The 15,201-nt window shown below is 40.4% G+C and overlaps 1 protein-coding gene across 42 annotated transcripts in view; it reads right to left on the bottom strand.

The window, feature by feature from the left end:
- The window catches only part of LOC111772189 (ral guanine nucleotide dissociation stimulator-like), a 93,236-nt gene extending 78,626 nt beyond the window's left edge, over nucleotides 1-14,610 (bottom strand). For 19 of the 42 annotated variants that reach the window (XR_011429377.1, XR_011429373.1, XR_011429378.1 and 16 more), the window contains exons 1-3: nucleotides 14,476-14,589; nucleotides 12,865-13,069; nucleotides 12,256-12,311 (exon numbers count right to left, since the gene is read on the bottom strand). The gene's annotated coding sequence lies outside the window, so the exon portion shown is untranslated. Of the gene's footprint in view, nucleotides 1-12,255; nucleotides 12,312-12,864; nucleotides 13,070-13,216; nucleotides 13,389-14,349 lie in introns of those variants that run through there. The other 23 variants (XR_011429380.1, XR_011429374.1, XR_011429379.1 and 20 more) reach the window with 4 other exon arrangements.
- Nucleotides 14,611-15,201: the final 591 nt, after the last annotated feature.

Raw genomic sequence — 15,201 nt, 5'->3', positions numbered from 1 at the left:
AAAAGTGTAGATAGGTTTTAGTTGCAAATTTAAAAGGGACTGGCAAGTTACTTTTCCTGAGAAGTCTAGCCCTGGGATGACTGGGTATTTTCCAAAGGGCCAGGAACCAGTTATCCCAATAAATGGTAGGGGCCTAAATGCTCTCTCCCTGGGAGGCTCTGAGGTAATGTTCCTCATCTCACTTGTAATGCTGCTGTTGCCCTGCTGCAGTGGCTGTTGGAAGTACTGTGTCTTCCCTAACCAGATCAGAAGGACCCAGTTTTCCCAAAGTCTTGGTCTGCCAGAAAGATGGCATTGCACTTCTCCCCGATTTGTGGGACCTGCACCCAGCTTGGAGAGCTGGAAAACTCCAGCCCTTAACTCCCCTCTTTGCTAGGGAACCACATTTTCCTTCCCACTGGGTCCTTGGAAGATGGGAAGCAGCAGTAAGTTTACTTGTGTTTTATCCACACCATGTGAGTCTGTGTTTTTGTGTGAAGGCTGACTCATGTGGAGGAAAGTTCTCTGCCTAGAATTATAAAATTAATGCTAATCAGAGTAATGCAGCATCCCACTTCCAATCTGCTAATGAGCTTTGGGGAGAGATGGCACATCTTCCTGCAGCTGATGGATGCCTCTTTTAGAGGATCTACAACATCCTCCCCAGGTCTTCCCTCAGCTGGGCTAACACACTTCAGAGCAAAAGAATCCTCAGGGCAGGATGGGACCCCTTGCTTTTCTGGTTCTTGTCCCTTGAATTTTCCAAACTTCTCCTCACTTTTCAGTCTACTCTCTCTGCCACTAAAATGGCTGCCTATTAAACTCATCAGTGGAATCTGCCATACTGTGTCACTTAAACTTTTTCCATCTGCTTATGGTTTTTACTTTTTTTCATAGAAAGCCCTGACCTGAATCTCTACTCTTCTTTTATAATGCTTTCATTTTGACCTCATTACTGCTGAAAATCAACCAAACTCATTCATCACTGTCCCTCCCCCCCAATCTCCATTAACATTATCCTGTTATCCAGGTTTTTAACATACACTCAAGAGATTGTCAACAAAAATGGACTAAACCTTTGCATGGAACTTCTCTACCTCCACATGGGACATTTTCAAGAATAGGAGCTTTCAGATGAATTAACAATGTAGATAAATTTGTTACCAACACTAGAATCTCATTCTAAAATATTTTCTACAGCTCAAAACATGGCATAAGGCAGATTCCTATTTAAGAGAAAGGGCCTTCTTTTAAGTTGTCTTGAAGATTCTGAGACTGTCCTTAAGAGCAGTGCTATGAGAGGATATGAGGCACAATCTCAGTCACCCCAAGAGTTAATTTAAATGGAGAAACTGTGATGGTTTCCCAAAGCACTGGAATTGCTTTTTCCCTGAGTCTCTCCATAGTTGTAGATTCTGATAATCACAGAACATAGAGAAGGAAGAAACTTGGTGTTCCTTCTAACTGCCTCATTTCACAAACCAAGAAATTGAGGAGAAGAGACATGAGGTCATTAAAGTCATCCAGTTACTTAGTTGCTTACTTCGACTAGGGTGGTTTCAGAAAGGATGCAGGGAAGTACAAGTATTTGAGAGCTACTTATAAGGGACTGTATTAATCAACACTGTAATAATCAGTTCTGTGCCCTTGGGTGCTGCGACAGCTGGGGGTCCACTGCTGCAGCTGAGAAATAAAGTGTGAGGAAGAAACAAAAACTGAGGGAGTCCATCGCCACTAGACCTGCCTTATAAGAAATGTCAAAAAGAGCTCTCCTGTCTGAAATGAAAAGGCAAAGGATACAAAGCTTTAAACAAGTTGATAAATAGATAAAATCAGAAAACTGCAACTCTGCATCAGAACATGTTAGTAAACAATTGTGATGCAAAGGTTAAAGGGAAAGAAAGCATTAAAAATAACATTAACCATTCCAATTTGGTAACAAATTCACAATAAAGAAAGAAATAATTTTGACAACAAAAATAGCAAGGGAAGAAGAAAAAGACAGAACTTGCCTAGTCAAATGAAGGAAAAATGCTATCAGCAGAAAAGGAACTATCTCATCTGTGAGACCTTTTATACAAACCTCATGGTAACAACAAAACAAAAATTAAGGCAGAGTCATGAAACATAAAAAAAGAGGAAACTGAAAAAAACATCACCAAAAACCGTCAAGCTGAAATTGTAGTGAGAAACACAAGGAAACAGAAACAAAGGAAATATAGAGCAACCATAAAACAAAAGATAAAATGGCAATAGTAAGTCCCTATATATCCATAATCATCCTAAATGTAAATGGATTGAATGCACCAATGAAAAGACAGAGAGGCTGGACAGGTTAAGAAAAAGACCCAAAACCAGCCAGACTTAACAAAGAAAAAAAGGGAGAAAGCTCAAATAAACAAAATCAGAAATGAGCGAGGAGAAATAACAACAGACTCTGCAGAAATACAACAGATTATAAGAGAATACTACAAAAAACTATATGCCAACAGAATGGATAACCTAGAGGAAATGGATAAATTCTTGGACTCCTACAATCTCCCAAAGCTCACTCAAGAAGAGGCAGACAATTTGAACAGACCAATCACAAGGAAAGACATTGAAACAGCAATCAAAAACATCCCAAAGAATAAAACCCCAGGACCAGATGGCTTTCCTGGGGAATTCGACCAAACTTTCAGAAAGGATTTAATACCTATCCTTTTCAAGCTATTCCAAAAAATCAGGGAAGATAGAACACTTCCTAACACATTCTATGAGGCCAACATCACGCTGATACCAAAACCTGACAAGACACCACGAAAAAAGAGAACTACAGGCCAATATCACTGATGAACATAGATGCAAAAATTCTAAACAAAATTTTGGCAACCAGAATTCAGCAACTCATCAAAAGAATCATACATCAGGATCAGGTGGGATTCATACCAGGGACACAGGGATGGTTCAACATCCGCAAATCAATCAACGTGATACACCACATCAACAAACTGAGGAATAAAAACCACATGATCATCTCAATAGATGCAGAGAAGGCATTTGATAAGATCCAACAGCCATTTATGATAAAAACTCTGAACAAAATGGGCATAGAAGGAAACTACCTCAACATAATAAAGGCCATATACAACAAACCCATAGCCAACATCATACTCAATGGGCAAAAACAGAACCCCATCCCCCTGAAAACAGGAACGAGACAAGGATGCCCTCTATCACCACTCTTATTTAACATAGTACTGGAGGTCCTGGCCAGAGCAATCAGGCAAGAAAAAGGAATAAAAGGAATCCAAATAGGGAGGGAAGAAGTGAAACTCTCACTGTTTGCAGACGACATGATCTTATATATAGAAAACCCCAAAGAATCCATTGGAAAACTGTTAGAAGTAATCAACAACTACAGCAAAGTTGCAGTGTATAAAATCAATTTGCATAAATCAGTAGCATTTCTATACTCCAGTAATGAACCAACAGAAAAAGAACTCAAGAATACAATACCATTCACAATCGCAACAAAAATAATAAAACACCTTGGGGTAAACTTAATTAAGGAAGTGAAGGACCTATATAATGAAAATTACAAGGCCTTTCTGAGAGAATTGGATGACGACATAAGGAGATGGAAAGACATTCCATGTACACGGATTGGAAGAATAAACATAGTTAAAATGTCCATTCTACCTAAAGCAATCTACAGATTCAATGCCATCCCAATCAGAATCCCAATGACATTCTTTACAGAATTAGAACAAAGAATCCTAAAATTCATAGGGGGCAACAAAAGACCCCGAATTGCTAAAGCAATCCTGAGAAAAAAGAACAAAACGGGAGGCATCACAATCCCTGACTTCAAAACATACTACAAAGCTACAGTAATCAAAACAGCATGGTACTGGTACAAAAACAGGTTCACAGATCAATGGAACAGAATTGAAAGCCCAGAAATAAAACCACACATCTATGGACAGCTTATCTTTGACAAAGGAGCTGAGGACATACAATGGAGAAAAGAAAGTCTTTTCAACAAATGGTGCTGGGAAAACTGGAAAGCCACATGTAAAAGAAGGAAAATTGACCATTCTTTTTCACCATTCACCAAAATAAACTCAAAATGGATTAAAGACCTAAAGGTGAGACCTGAAACCATAAGGCTTCTGAAAGAAAACGTAGGCAGTACACTCTTTGACATCAGTATTAAAAGGATAGTTTCGGACACCATGCCTTCTCAAAGAAGGGAAACAATAGAAAGAATAAACAAATGGGACTTCATCAGATTAAAGAGCTTCTTCAAGGCAAATGAAAACAGGATTGAAACAAAAAAACAACCCACTAACTGGGAAAAGATATCTGCAAGTGATATATCTGACAAAGGCTTAATATCCCTAATATATAAAGAACTCTCGCAACTCAACCACAAAACATCAAACAACCCAATCAAAAAATGGGCTGGAGACATGAACAGACATTTCTCCAAAGAAGATATACGGATGGCCAATAGGCACATGAAAAGATGCTCATCATCGCTGATCATCAGGGAAATGCAAATCAGAACTACACTAAGATATCACCTTACACCCGTTAGAACGACAAAAATATCTAAAACTAATAGCAACAAATGTTGGAGAGGTTGTGGAGAAAAAGGAACCCTCATACACTGCTGGTGAGAATGCAAACTGGTGCAGCCACTATGGAAAACAGTATGGAGATTCCCCAAAAAGTAAAAATAGAACTACCATACGATCCAGCCATCCCACTACTGGGTATTTATCCAAAGAGCCTGAAGTCAGCAATCCCAAAAGTCCTGTGCACCCCAATGTTTATTGCAGCACTGTTTACAATAGTCAAGACGTGGAAGCAACCTAAGTGCCCATCAACAGACGAATGGATAAAGAAGATGTGGTACATATTTACAATGGAAGACTACTCAGCTGCAAAACAGAACAAAATCATTCCATTTGCAATAACATGGATGGACCTTGAGAGAATTATGTTAAGTGAAATAAGCCAGCGAGAGAAAGATAATCTGTGTATGACTCCACTCATATGAGGAATTTAAAACTATGGACCAAGAACAGTTTAGTGGATGCCAGGGGAAAGGTGGGGTGGGGGATGGGCAGAAAGGGTGAAGTGGTGCACCTACAACATGACTGACAAACATTAATGTACAATTGAAATTTCACCAGATTGTAACAAATCAATAACTCAATAAAAAAAAAACACGGGGGAAGGCCCCTTAAAAAAAATAAAATAAAAAATAAAGATGAAGACAAACACACAAAAAAACAAAAAAAGAAAAAGACCCAAAAATGTGCTGCCTCCAGGAGACCCATCTCAGCTCTAAAGAAAAACATAGGCTCAGAGTGAAGGGGTGGAAGATGATACTCCAACCAAACGACAACCAAAAGAAAGTGAATGTAGCCATAATTCTATCAGACAAAATAGACTTCAAGCCAAAAAAGACAAGAGACAGAGATGGGCATTATATAATGATAAAGGGGATGATCCATCAAGAAGACATAACATTTATTAATATATATGCACCTAACGTAGAAGCACCAAAGTCTATAAAACAACTATTAACAGATCTAAAGGGAGAAACTGACAGCAACACCATAAGAGTAGGGAACTTACTACCCCACTTACATCAATGGACAGGTCTTCTAGAGAGAAAAATCAACAGAGAAACGTTGACCTTAAATGAAACACTAGACCGGATGAATTGAATAGATACATATATAATATTCAATCCAAAAGCAGCAGGATATACATTTTCTCTCAAGTACACATGAAACATTCTCAAAGATACACTGTTTGTTGGGAAACAAAACAACTCCCAATAAACTTGAGACTGGAAAGATATCAAGCATCTTTTCCAACCACAATGGTATGAAACTAGAAATCAACCACAAGGAGAAAGCTGGAAAAGTCACAAATATGTGGAGCCTAAACAACGTGCTATTCATTAACTATTGGAACAACAACAAAATTAAAGGAGAAATGGAAAAATATCTGGAGACAAATGAAAAGGAAAATACAGTGTACCAAAATCTATTGGATACAGCAAAAGCAGTACTAAGAGGGAAGTTCCTAGCAACACAGGCCTACCTTGAGAAACAGGAAAAATCTCAAATAAACAATCTAACAATACATCCAAAAGAATCAGAAAAGAAGAAAAACGAAGTGCCCAAAGTCAGGAGAACAAAGGAACTACTAGAAATCAGAGCAGAAATAAATGACATGGAGAGTAAAAAGAAAATAGAAAAGAGCAGCGAAACTAAGAGCTACTTCTTTGAAAATATAAACAAAATTGACAAACCTTTAGGTAGAATAAGACAAAAAGAGAGAAGCCTCAAATAAATAAAATCAGAAAGAGAAGAAATCACAAACAATATAACAGAAATACAAAGGATTACAACAGTATTCTTTATCAATGTTATAAACTACATTAACAAAATGAAGAATAAAAATCACATGATCATCTCAACAGACGCAGAGAAAGCATTTGACAAGATTCACCACATATTTATGATAATAACTCTCAATAAAATAATTATAGAAGGAAAGTACCTCAACATAATAAAGGCCATATATGACAAACCAACAGCTAACATTATACTCAATGGTGTAAACTGATAGCTATCCCTCTAAGAGCAGGAACAAGACAAGGATGCCCAGGCTCACCCTTCTTAGTCCTAGCCAGAGCAATCAAGTAAGAAAAATAAATAAAACATATTCAAACTGGAAAGGAAGAAGTAAAACTGTCACTACTTGTGGATGATGAGATTTTACATATAGAAAACGCTAAAGAACCCATCAAAACACTAAAAACAAACTAGCAGAAATAAAAAATCAAGAATATAATCCTATTTACAATCACAACAAAAAGAATTAAGTGGGTAGGAATAAATTTAACCAATGAGGTGAAAGACCTATACACTGAAGACTATAAGACATTGTTGAAAGAAATTAAAGAAGACATAAAGAAATAGAAGGATATTCTGTGCTCATGGATTAGAAGAATTAACATAGTGAAAAAGTCCATATTACCTAAAGCCATCTACAGATTCAATGCAGTCCCTATCAAAACCCCAATGACATTTTTCACAGAAATAGAAAGAAGAATTCTAAAATTTATTGGAAACAACAAAAGTCCCCAAAGAGCCACAGCACTCCAGAGAAAAAAGAGCAAAGCTGGAGGCATCACATTCCCTAATTTCAAAGTATACTACAAAGCTGTATTAATCAAAACAGCACGATACTGGCAGAAAAGCAGACACAGATCAATGGAACAGAATTGATAGCCAAGAAATAAACCCATACATTTAGGAACAGCCAATTTTCAACAAAGGAGCTAAGAACATACAATGGAGAAGGGAAAGTCTCTTCAATAAACACTTTTGGGAAAAAGGACAGCCGCACACAAAAGAATGAAAGTAGACCATTATCTTACACCATGCACAAAAATTAACTCAAAATGGATTAAAGACTTGAATGTAAGACCTGAAACCATAAAACTCCAAAGAAGAAAACGTAGGCAGTAAGCTCTTTGCTATCATTCTTAGCAGTATCTTTTTGAATATGTCTCCTCAGGAAAGGCAAACAAAAGAAAAAATAAGCTAATGGGACTACATCAAACTAAAAAGCATCTGTATGGCAAAGGAAACATCAATAAAATGAAAAGACAACCTAGCAATAGGAAGAAGATATCTGCAAATCATTTATCCAATAAGCGGTTGCTATCCAAAATATATGAAGAACTAAACAACAAAAGAACAAACTTAGTCAAGAAATGGGCAGAGGATTTCAACAGACATTTTCCCAAAGATATACAGATGGCCAACAGGCACATGAAAAGATGTTCAACATCACTAATTATTAGAGAAATACAAATCAAAACCACAATGAGATATCACCTCATGACCATCAGAATGGCTATTATTAAAAAGACAAGAAATAAGAAGTGTTGGAGAGGGGCCAGTGCCATGGCCGAGTGGTTAAGTTCGTGTGCGCTACTTCAGCAGCCCAGGGTTTTGCCAGTTTGGATCCTGGGCCTGGACACGGCACCACTCATCAAGCCATGCTGAGGTGGCATCCCACACAGCACAGACAGAAGGACATACAACTAGAATATACAACTATGTACTGGGAGGGTTTTGGGAGAACAAGAAGGAAAAAAAGATAGACAACAGATGTTAGCTCAGGTGCCAGTCTTTACAAAGAAAACAGAAGTGTTGGAGAGGATGTGGAGAAAAGGGAGCCCTCATACACTGCTGGTGGGAATGTAAATTGGTACAGCCACTGTGGAAAACAGTACAGACATTCCTCAAAAACTTAAAAATAGAATGACCAGGCATGACATCAGCATCACGGCGGAGTGACCCTTCCCTTAGACTCTCCTCCCTAAGAAACAATGAAAAGGACATTCATAAACCAACAGAGGACAGGCACACAACACAAAAGACATCTGAGAGACCCATGCAGCCATATGTCTGAGGGTGGAGGTGCTGGACCCCCCAGGAGGAAGAAGGAGGAAGTAAGGGGATTTCCTCTCCCTCCCCAGCAATGACCTAGGGCACAGGACCATGCACAGCTCTGAGAAAAGAGGGGCCTGGGGGGAGACTCTGTGGGAATGCCTTCGCTCTCCAAGTTCCCTCACATCCCATAGGAAAGCTCCACAAAGGAGGCTAAGCTATTGTGGGGTTGTCTTCATGAAGCCAGCACGCCAGGAGGACAGACAGTGAGGGCAAAGAGAGAACACTCACAGGATGGCAGATGCAAAAGAAGTGCCCCTCCCCCTGCTGGGCTCACAAGCTCAGCCAGTCAGCCAGAGCAAGGGACCCCGTCTAGAGTGCCCGTGCGTACATTAGCAAAGCAGCAGCTACAAGCAGGCAATCGCAGATGGGTCCTGTCAGCATAGATTCCAAAGGACAAGCACAGACACCAGGGATCACAGCAGGCTCAGAATACACAGCTCCTGAACCTCCTCCAGTGGTGGCAGGTGGAATCTGAAACCAGATACTATCTATGTGAAGGCACAAACCAACCCCATCAAATACTATGAAGAAATATATTAATAGTCCAGACCAGAAGGAAAATGAAAAGCACCTAGAAATCAATCCTGAAGGCACACAAATTTACAATGTAAACGACAGAGAATTCAAAATAGCTAACATTAAAAAACTCAACGAGTTACAAGAAAATTCAGATAGTTCAATTAAATCAGGAATAAAATTAATAAACAGAGGGAATACTTCACAAAAGAGATTGATCCTATAAAGAGAAACCAATCAGGAATGTTGGAGATGAAAAACACAGTGAGATAAAGAAAAATCTGGATACCCTGAATTACAGAGCTGACATTATGGAAGACGGAATTAGCAATCTGGAGGACCGAAATATGGAAAGGCTTCAGATGGAGGAGGAGAGAGAATTAAGACTAAAAAGAAACGAAGAAATTCTCTGAGAAATATCTGATTCAATTAGGAAATGCAACATAAAAACTATGGGTATTATAGAGGGAGAAGGGAGGGAGAAAGGAGCAGAAAGTCTGTTCAAACCTGGGAAAGGAGCTGGAATTACAAGTAAAAGACGCTAACAGAACTTCTGATTACATCAATGTAAAAAGACCTACTCCAAGGCATAGAGTAGTAAAACTGGCAAAAGTCAGTGACAAAGAAGAAATATTTTTAAAGGCAGCAAGGCAGAAGAAAATAACTTACAAAGACCATATCAGACTTTCAGGAGATTTCTCAGCAGAATCTTTACAGGATATGAGAAGGTAGAATGAGATATTCAAAATTCTGAAAGACAAAAACCTTCAGCCGAGAATACTCTATCCAGGGAAAAAGATCCTACATATACGGTGGAGAAATAAAAACTTTCCCACATAAACAAAAGCTGAGGTAGTTCATCGCCACAAGACACCCCAAACAGGAAATGCTCAAGAAGACCTTCATACCTGAAAAAGAACAAAAAGAGTTTACAAAGCCTTGAGCAAGGAGATAAATAGGCAGCCAAAGTCAGAAAATTGCAGCTCTCTACCAGAACAGGTTAGCAAAAACTTAATTATGACATTAAAGATAAAGGGAAGGAAAACATCAAAAATAACTATAATCTTGTGATTTTAACCACAAAATCACAACACAAAACAGAATATGTTATGACCAACAAATCAGAGGAAGAGGAAAGGGATGGAACTGGCTTAGACCAAGGAAATAAGAGGCTATCAGAAAATGGTATATCTCATCTATGAGATTTTTTATACAAACCTGATGGTAACCACTAAACAAATAATCAGAACAGAGACACAAATGATACAAAAAAAAAGAAAACTGAGGGGCTGTCCCAGTGGCATAATGGTTAAGTTCGCATGCTCTGCTTCAGCCACCCAGGGTTTGCAGCTTCAGGTCCCAGGCACAGACCTATGCATCTCTCATCAAGCCCTGCTGTGCTGGCATCCCACATACAAAAAAACAGAGGAAGATTGCCACAGATGTTAGCTCAGCAACAATCTTCCTCAAGCTAAAAGAGAGGAAGATTGCTTACAGATGTTAGCTCAGGGCCAGTCTTCCTCACACACAAAAAAGAGAAAACTGAGAAAACCATCATAGAGAACTACCAAACTGAACTGGCAGTCCAAAATACACAAGACGAGAAACAAGGGAAATACAGAACTGGAAAACAAGTGATAAAATGGCAGCATTAAGCCCTTATATATAAATAATCACTCTAAATGTAAATGGATTGAATTCTCCAATCAAAAGACAGAGTGGTGGGATGGATTGAAAAACAAGACTCATCAATATGCTGCCTCCAGGAAACACTCTTAGCTCTAAAGACAAACACAGGCTCAGAGTGAAGGGACAGAAGATGATACTCTAAGCCAATGGCAAACAAAAGAAAGCAGTTATTGCAATACTTACGTCAGACACAGTAGACCTCAAGATAAAAACGGCAATGAGAGACAAAGAGGGGCAGTATATAATGATAAAAGGGACACTCCAACAAGAAGACATAACACTTATAAATATACGTGTACCCAACAAAGGAGTACCAAAGTACATAAAGCAACTATTAACAGACCTAAAAAGAGATATTAACAACAACATAATAATAGTAGGGGGCCCCAACACTCTACTTACATCGATGGATAGATCATCCAGACAGAAAGTTAACAAGGAAATAGTGGAATTAAATGAAAAACTAGACGAGATGGACTTAGATATATATGGAACATTCTATCCAAAAATAGCAGAATACACATTCTTCTCAAGTGCACATGGAGCATTCTAAGGACAGACCATATGTTTTGAAACAAGACAGGCCTCAATAAATTTAAGAAGATTGAAATCACATCAAGCATCTTTTCTGACCAAAATGCTATGAGACTAGAAATCAGCTACAGGAAAAAAGCTGGGAAAGTGACAAATATGTGGAGACTACACAACATGCTAATGAACAACCAATGGATCACTGAAGAAATTAAAAGAGAAATCAAAAAATATCTGGAGACAAATGAAAATGAAAATACACCACACCAACTCATATGGGATGCAGAAAAAGTGGTCCTATGAGGGAAATTCATAGCAATACAGGCCCAGCTTAAAAAACAAGAAAGATCTCACATAAGCAATCTTAAAATACAGTTAGAAAATGAAGAACCAACAAAGCCCAAAGTCAGCCGAAGGAGGGAAATAATAAAAATCAGAGCAGAAATAAATGAAATTGAAACCAAAAAAGAAAAAAGAATAGTAGAAAAGATCAGTTAAACAAAGAACTGGTTCTTTGAGAAGATATGCAAAATTGACAAACCCTTAGCCTGACTCTCTAAGAAAAAGAGAGAGAAGGCTCAAATAAATGAAATTAGAAATGAAAGAGGAGAAATTACAACAGATACCACAGAAATATAAAGGATTATAAGAGAATACTATCAAAAACTATATAGCAACAAACTGGACAATCTAGAAGAAACAGATAAATTCTAAGACTCATACAACTTCCCAAAACTGAATCAAGAAGAAAGAGAGAATCTGAATAGGCCAATCACAAGTAAAGAGATTGAAACAGGTAGCTTAGTGGGAAACTACTTACCCTGACAAGGTTACCCACTCAAAGCTAACAGCCAACATCACAATTAATAGTAAAACACGGTATATTTTTCCTCAAGACTGACTTGATTTCTACTATTTCTACTTCTCCTTTTCCTTTAATGCATGGATCCTGCTAAACCTTATAAATCCATTACAATATAAAGTGGGGAATGAATAAAGAGCTCACCTGAGGGATGTGCACTTTCTGTGGCTCCTGGGCGAGTACAGAGGACTGTGGTTCAGCTGAGGGGACAGAAAGAAGACAGGGGTCCTGAGATTTAGCTGTCTTACAGCTCTTAGATTCACCTCCTCAAATCTCAGCACCCCAGTTGGGAATCATCCTCCCCATAGGCACAGGGCCCTCTGGGCCTTGAAAAGGCACAAGAAGGATCATGGACAGGCAGCAACACCTGTCTTTGAGTGATTCTGAAATGACCACGGAGCTGAAATCTGCAGTTTTTTACTGAGTGAACATAAGCTTTACTTGATTGATTTAACAAAAACGCATGCGTCCTTCTGAATAACAGAAAGAAATAAAAACAACTGATTAGTTGAATTAAAGTATGCCAAACGACAAGACACTATTCCTTCATTAAAGTTAACTTAGCAGAAAAATACTCAGTATGCATCATTTATCTATTTTTCTCAGTAATATTATTTAACCCCTGGTATACACAATCCACGGAAAGCCTAGTAAAAGAGATGGGAGGATTTAAGGCAGGAATTTTTAATTGTTCATTTCAGCTGGGACGTATTTCTCAAAAGGCCCTTTTGATAGATGCTTTTGGTAACTTACCTGTGAGAGAGTGAACTGTCACAAACTGCGTTTCCCTGGACAAGTCACTGAAATGTTCAGGCCCAAAGTCTTTAAATCTTTCAAAAGAGTTAGAAGTAGGTGACCTCGGAAAACTCTTCACAGATCATCATTCTTGGATCCTGTGACATCAGGATAACGTCACTAATGTCACATGTGGTGGTGGACATGTGTGACAGCAGCACATCTGTAAATAGCGGGGGCCATTTAAGGGGACTGGAGACAGAACTTCCTCCCTCTGCCTGGTTGTCCCTTACCCCCAGACCTTGCCCTCACGGCTCTCCAACAAAGCAGCCTTTCCTGAGCAGCCTGCCCCTGGGCCACCCAAGCTCACCTGTACTTCCCAGGGACGGCCCAAATGCCCCACTGTCACACAATGTGGTGGCTCCTGAAGGTGGCATCATCATCAAGTCCGGTTCATTCTGGGCAGGGGGATCAAGACCTGCTTCTGATCTTGCAAATCTAGCATCTGCTCCTTTCTGGGCTCTTGTCTCTGCTCTGAAGCTCTGGAGAGAGGTCTAAGGTCAGAGGGGTGCTCTCTTCCAGGTAAGACTCCCTCACAGAGGCCCCCTGCTTCCTGCCCCACAAGGGCTGGTTTGTTTCAAGGCAACTGGGACATGGATCTGAGAAATAAATTCATTTTAGGGGCAAAAAGCCTGACTCTTGGAATTCATTATAACGTTAGACTTCAAGGACAGAAAGCCTGACAATGCAGAGGGGGCCAGGCACCTCTGTCTGACCCAAGGGACCTGAAGAGACACTAGAAATCCCAGGATACATGTGACACACGGTGGGATTCCATCCACATCCTTTCCTTTACATCCCTGGGGACGCAGGGACAGGCCATGTTCCTAAGTGCTGTGAGGGCTGTAATGCCAGTCTTGGGCAGGTGTGACATCAGACAAAGCCTGAGACTGAAGCGAAGCACACCTGCCCTAGAATCCAAATTCCCTGGCTGGGAGCTCCTGACTCGAGCACATCGGGCCACCGACCCGAGCTTCGGTTTCTGGTGAAGTGGTTGTCAGGGTACATTAAACTATCCAGTAAAAAAAACAAAGCGTCCTCTAACTATAACAGCAGTTGTCACTTACTTAAGGCTTCCTACCTGGAATTTGTCTAAAATAGTGATCTATGTTTCCAAACGCCGCCGTGAAACAATCATTATTAATATTTATAGATGAGAACCCTGACTCTCGCCCAGGTTCCTTCTGTCGCCCCTGCTTACAGGTGACAGAGCTGGCACTGACCGGGCCTGTAGTGCTCCAGAGCTCGGGCTCCACCGCAGACCCACGGTCACCGTCCGCCTGATAAACGCACTCCTCCCTCCCGCACCCACCGCCGCCGACACGGGCTTCTCTCCGGTCGGCCTGCAGGCGGGCTGGTCACACGATCCTCGGGCACCCTGGACCGCCCCGAACACCTGCGCCCCAGGAGCCCGAGGGCCGGGGTCTCCCCCATCGGCCTTACCCACTCTGACGGCCCGCCCAGGTTTATACACCGCCGCGGGGGGCGACGGGGTCCCAGACACTTCCTGCTCCCATCCCCAAGCACACGCACACCCTTCCCAGCTAGTCCCTCGCCCTAGGTGCGCACCCTGCATTTTCCGAGCACACCCCAAAGTTCCCCAACGGTTCTCTGGAGTCCTGAGAAGACAAACGAGGAGGCTACGGCTGCACATGCGCAGAAGGAGCGTGGCGTCCCCTTCCCAGAGTCCAGGCGGTGAACCTCACCTATTTAAAACTACATTTCCCATAGGCCTCCGCGTCTACATTTCAAGTCACTCTTGGCCTTTCCGCGAAAGCGGGAGGACGGTGTTCTTAAATCTCTCCTGCCCAGGGTCCTCCGAGCCCGAAGAGGTTAAGGGTTAAGCCTGAACTCTGCTGTCAAATGCAAAGGGTAATCCGCTATTGGCTCCCGATTAAAATAGCATTTTTTTTCATAAGTCATTTGGAGGTAATTGGGGAAATCTGAATACGGATTGGATATGGAAAATATTAAAATATTGCTTAGATGGTGTGAAAAAAATTTGGAGTTATGTAGGAAAATTGACTTTGTAAAAAGAAAAAGACATGATGACTGAAGTAGTCAAATTATATAGCTGTAACAGGGACCTCCACCCTGTTCCTTTACAGCCGCGGGACCCACCAACCCCTGAGCCCCATCCTGGCACGCCTGGGGCCCAGTGTACAGATTCTACTGAGGGTCTGCACAGGTGCTCCAGGGGTGGATGTTTATAGGAAATCTGTTGGGTTTTATACATTAACATTGCTTCTTGCTGAATTCTCTTATTGTTTCATAAATTTTTGTGTTAAATATCTT

This window comes from Equus caballus, chromosome 20 (genome assembly GCF_041296265.1).
Source record: "Equus caballus isolate H_3958 breed thoroughbred chromosome 20, TB-T2T, whole genome shotgun sequence".
Lineage (NCBI taxonomy): Eukaryota > Metazoa > Chordata > Mammalia > Perissodactyla > Equidae > Equus > Equus caballus.
The sequence above is the reverse complement of the archived record's forward strand: the minus strand, read 5'-3'. Positions and strand labels throughout refer to the sequence as shown.